The sequence below is a fragment of the Triticum urartu genome, chromosome 1A, assembly GCF_056163025.1.
Source record: "Triticum urartu cultivar PI428250 chromosome 1A, HENAU_Tu73, whole genome shotgun sequence".
NCBI lineage: Eukaryota > Viridiplantae > Streptophyta > Magnoliopsida > Poales > Poaceae > Triticum > Triticum urartu.
In genome coordinates, this window is record NC_141873.1 from 498,725,750 (window position 1) to 498,731,898 (window position 6,149).

Here is a 6,149-nt window from a genome sequence, read left to right on the forward strand (position 1 = left end):
AGATCTGCGAATTATAAAGACTTCAGGCTAATTGCGTTCTTCAACTGCGGTCTCGCCTATCTGACAGGTCACTGCGGTAAGTGGATAAATCTGCATGTCCATCATAGGATCATACATCCTCCATGGTTCTCTGATGCCATTGAACACAAGGGCTTCATTTACGCTGTCGACTCCTTCTATGGTTGGACGTATTGCTGGCCTACTCCAGTCATCGCTACAAACGGTTGTTATAGCAGTATGTTACTTTCCTATGATATCATGATGGCTTGCTTATATTACTGTCAGCATTTGCTGAAAAAATATTCATGCTCATAACATGTTGTTCTTAAAATTGACTAAATCAAGAGCCCTTTTTTATTTGACTCCAACTTGATATGATGTTGTAGGCCGCCTGGTGTCCCTACCCTTCCTAATCCCAAAACCTTTCAAAGAAAAGCGGCATGGCAGTTGCAGGTGGTTCCTGGCTTGATTAGACGACAGCGAAAGATTGATGATAGTTCGCACATACCGGACGTGTTGTTTCGTGGAATACAATCACAGTCACTGCAAGGTCTTTGAGCAGGATCCCAGCTTCTCTGGGCCTTCAGGAATTTTTGACTGGAGGCTGGTAAGTAGCCTTGGTACACGCTCTCTGTTTGTCGGACTGAATTATCCGATTAACCAGGAGATAACCGACGGCAAGGATCATGTTGGCAGCGCGGTTTCGTTCATCAGGCAAAACTGTGTGTACACAGTGTACCATGCATCTCTGCATGCACCATACCATGATATGTGCCGCCACGCTCTGCAGCCCAAAGTAGGAGAGAGGGTCGCAAGTATCAGACTTCGACCTGCTGGCTGGAGTTTCCCCCGTCAGGCACCCATCTGGTTCAAGCCGTCAGCCAATCTCCACAGCTTAATAAATAGTAACGTCTAACTGAGCCAGTTAGTTAGATGCGTACACTTGGTGTAGTAGGATCTTTATTTAGTTTGATGCATACACTTGTTCTTTTTTGGTAGCCCTTTTGTAATGATGGCTGATGTTTGGTTTGGAAGAGAGAGTTGCGTCTTCACTCTTCTGGCCTGCTTACTGCTTCTGTTGCATCCCCAGCCCTGGTTGCTGCTGCTGCTATTTTCAATGTACAATCAGTAGTATATTTCGTCTGTTGGTTGAATAAATGTGTTGTTAGAACGACAAACACAATGTTTCGGAAGCCGTTGCACGGTTCGATCCTTTAGTGCCCCGTACCGTACATAGCGCATACTATTTTTCATACGGAACACATTTTCCACTTGTTGATAACATGCAGCCCACTGATGAAGGCCCAATAGAGAAGCCCATAATTAAGTAGAAGGGAGGCTCTCGCATGAATTCGGCCCAGGTACATGATCATGGTCCCCTAAACATAAATAAGTAAATAAATAAATAAACAAAGCTAAATGCTCATGCACCAGTTCTTTGGCAAAATAGGTAGCCCAATATTTCTTTTTAAAGAATACCCAAGCTAGGCCTATCTGTTTTCTCAGAATTACTGGGCTGTAAATCTTTCAAGACGAGGAGGGATGCATTCCGGCCTGGCTTAAGAGTATGATCAATGTCTGTTAAAAGTAATATCAAAAGGGGTTGAAAATTCCAAAAAAATTATAGCAAATGGGATATAAGTTTCTTTTTTCTGTTTTTGTTCTTCACTGATATCTTATACGTATTTCATTGGATTTAAAATGACATAGTACTAATTTATTTTTAAATTTGTTCTAGTATGGCTATTAATTTTTGGATTAAAAATATTTCGTTCCCCAGCAAAAATTTGCGAATTTTCAAATTTTCCCACATATTTAGTTAATTTTTTGACCCTGGTACTGAACAGAAAATGGCCAGCAATTCTAAAAATGGAAAATGGGCTGCAATAAATTCCATATGAATTAGAAAATGACTAAAAATTTATAAAAATAATAGCAAATGGGTTGTACACGCCACAGATTTTGAGGCTGACTTGTTTACGCAAGGCTTTGTCAGTGAACACACGATTCTAGCAGCAATGACTGTTGGATGTCCATCCAACGACCGACGTGCTTCTTCAATCTCTGATCTTCCTGCTCCAGCCGCCTAAACTAGCGCCGGCAGGACTGCCTGCTCCCTCCTCTTGTGGCCCGCTGTGATGCCGCGCAGGCTTCCATGGCCCACCCTACTCCCTCCGCTGGCCTGGCCGTACGCAATCAACTGCCTCCTTATTACGCAAAAAAATGATTCCTCCCACCGACATCTGGGGCGCACCGGTTGGGAGGCTGACCTGTGGGCCTACTAAGCTGATGCGTACGCAGGGCTTGTTAACTTAGTCAAGAAACGATTCTGGCAGCAGTAACCGTTGGATTTGAATCGAACGGTCCTGCTGCTTCTTCAATCGCTGCTCTTCTTGCACCAGCCGCCCAAACCAGCGCCGGGGAGACCGCCTGCTCCTGCCTCCAGTGGCCGGTTGTGCTGCCGTTGAGGCCTCATCGCCCCCTACTACTCCCACCGCTAGCCAGCCCCTGCGGCGATGGCAGCCTCACACCGCAGCCGAACCAGTGAACCCTCGTACTCCTCTCCGCGTGGGCATCCACTGCCGCGTCTTCCTCGGCTCCGCGTCGTCCCCTTCCTAGGCCTCGCCGTCATCCACCGCCTTGGTGCTCTCGGCGCGGCGTGGTCAATGTGGTCAACGACATTCCATCGGAAGAGTACTGTACGTGGAGAGGCTGACAGCTGGGTCCACGACCACAACCCAGTTTTTTTGTGATTTGCCAAGTAAGTCGCTTTGTCAGGCCTGTTGGGCTGCAAATCTCTCAAGACAAGGAGCGCTTTCATTCGGCTAGCCGAGAAAAGGGCCCATCAGCAATGAGAAATGGGCTGTACATTTTTAAAACACATCAAACCGGCAATTAGTTTCAAATATCTTTTTTTTCATTTCGAGATTTTAAATTACATTAATATTTATGCGTGGAGAATTTGTTGGATTTTATATTGATATATATTTATTTTTAAAATCAGTTTGAATGTGAGTCGAAATTTCGAGATTAAAAATAGTTCGGACCGCACCGAAATATGCAAAATTTCGTATAATTTTTTAACTGTGGCCAAAATATGGGCTGTAATGCTAACAAAAATAATATGGGCTCCAAAAAAACCTTAATAATTAGCAAATGGGCTGTAAATTATTAGAAATAATGGCAGATGGGATGTATGCTATTTTCCACAGATTTGAGGCTTTCCTAAAAAAAGATTGACACACAAGCAGTGACTGTTGGATGGCCATCCAACGGCCGTCGTGCTTCTTCAATCTCTGCTCTTCTTGCTCCAGCCACTCAAACAAGCGCTGGCGGGACTGCCTGCTCCCTCCTCCCCACGGCCGGCTCTGCTGCCGCACAGGCCTCACCGCCCCACCATACTCCCATCACTGGCCTAGCCATCCCTCTACTCACCCACACCTGCTGTTATTCTCCGACGACGGCAGACGAACCAGTAAACCCTCGTACAGTCGTACTCCCCTTCGCGTGGGAAACAACTGCCGAGTCTTCCCTGCCTCCGTGTTGTTCCCTTCCTAGGCCTCGTCGTCGTCCACCGCCCTGGTGCTCTCGGCCCGGCCTGGTCAATGTGGTCAACGACCGACATGCATCTGAAGTGGACTGTACGTGGAGAGGCCGACAGCTGGGTCCACGGCCGCACGCAAGGAAATGCCTCCTTATTACGCGCAAAATAATGATTCCTCCACCTGACATCAGGGACCCACCGAAAAAGCCTCTGTATTTCGCAAAAAAAAAACATTACCGCCATTGACAGCTCGGACCCACCAGCTATATCTTCGCACGCAAGGAAGTGCCTCCTTATTACGCACCAAAAAAATGAATACTCTCCCTGTTAGCTGGGACCTAGTATAGTGGCAGGCTGACTTGTGGGCCTACTAAGTTGACGGGGACAGAGGGCTTTGTCAACTTAGTCAATATGCATGATTCTAGCTCCAATGACCGTACGATGTCCATCCAATGGCCGTAGTGCTTCTTCAACCTCTGGTCTTCTTGCTCCAGCCGCCCAAACCAGCGTCGGTCGTGCCTCATGCTCCTGCCTCCCATGGCCGGCTGCGATGCGGCGGAGGCCTCACCGTCCCCTACTACTCCCACCGCTGGTCAGGCCATCCCTCTACTCACCCACACCCCCTGTTATTCTGCGGCGACGACAGCCTCACACCGCAGCGAACCAGTGAACCCTCGTACTCCTCTATGCGTGGGCATCCACTGCCGCATCTTCCCCGGCTCCGCCCCCTTCCTAGGCCTCGCCGTCGTCCACCGCCCTGGTGCTCTCAGAGCGGCGTGGTTAATGTGGTCAAGGAACGACTTCCATCGAACATGGACTGTACGTGGAGAGGCTGACAGCTGGGTCCACGGCCGCAGCAAGGAAGTGCCTCCTTATTACGTGCAAAATAATTATTCCTCCACCTGACAGCGGGGACCCACCGGACGGGCCACCGTATTTCGTGAAAAAAACGTTTCCCCCCTGACTGCTGGGACCCACAAGCTACATCTTCGCACGCAAGGAAGTGCCTGACAGTCGGGACCCACCTGGTCGAAGCGTACATAGCGTTGTCATTCTGGTCGCGAACGTGTACGTACATATATACTGGTGGATGTAGAGGCGCGCACGTGTCATAGTAGAGGCGCGCACGTAGCATGTACACGTATGTACAGCGGCCAGGGTGCAAGAAAGAAAATACGGCCACGTATGTGTACATACGGGCGGGGTCTTGAACGCCTACTCGCGCATACGTACGGCCAGGGCTCGTGTACATGGCTGGGTCGGAACGGAGAAACAGCGTTGTCATCGTGTTCATGGGGAGGCAACAGAATGCGTCGTGTTCAAGGGGAGGCAACGGAATGTGTCATGTTCATCAGGAGGCAACGGAACGCATGGGAGCCAACCGGCTGGGTCGGAACGGAATGCGTGGTCGTGTTCATCGGGAGGGCTTGGACGGAACAGGCGATGGAAACGAGGCCTGTCATACCGCAAAACGGAGGAAATGGACCTCCTACGTTCGGAACGGGGTCCTGTTGATCGGGAGGGGTGTGGCGTATCGCAAAACGGAGGAAACGGACCTCCTACGGTCGAAATGGGGGTCCTGTTGATCGGGAGGGGTGTGGCATACCGCAAAACGGATGAAACGGACCTCCTACGGTCGAAATGGGGGTCCTGTTGATCAGGAGGGGTGTGGCGTACCGCAAAACGGATGAAATGGACCTCCTACGGTCGAAACAGGGGTCCTGTTCATCGGGAGGGGTGTGGCGTACCACAAAACGGGACTCCACGGAATACTGTTCATCTCCACCATCGACCTCCTCCAGCCTCCACGGGCTACCATCGACCTCCTCCAGCCTCCACGGGCTCCTGTTCATCCAGCCTCCACCACGCGCTAGTCCACCGGCTACTGTTCAATCACCCCTCCACGGGCACCCCTCCACTGTCTACTGTTCATCCAACCCTCCACACCACGGGGTCCTGTTCAACCACCCCTCCACGGGCACACCTCCACCGTCTACTGTTCATCCAGCCCTCCACCACACCACGGGGTCCTGTTCATCCAGAGGCAACGCCACCGCTCACTGTTCACCCACCCCCCCTCCCCGCAACGCTCACTGTTCATCCAATCGATCGGCTTCAGTTAGCAGCAGTAGCGAAGGAATCACTCGATCGGGTTCAGTTAACAACCATCGACCGATCGCTCGGGTTCAGTAACGCGTAGCCTGCAGTGCAATCGCTCGGGATCAGTTAGAGCCCAACGCCTCGCTTGGGTTCAGTTAGAGCCAACGCCTCGCGCACACGCGTGTACGTGTACGAGAGAAACGCGCAATGATCGGCCCCCGACCTCCCACCGTAAACGGGAACTCCCCGAAATTTTCCTCCCCCTCGCTTCTACCACGGTTTTTCCCGTCATGGACGTCCCAAAGAATGTCATGCAGCTGCGTCTCCGGCCCGCCCAGGACGAAAAGCCCATTTTCTGTCATGATTTTTTGTCATAGAAGCAGGAGCCCACCACATCTATGATGATACCGGGTTTTGTCACAATTATCATCATAGAAGTGTCATATGTATGACAAGAAAAAAATTTGTTCGGTCCACAATGTCACGGATGTGTCTTTTTTTGTAG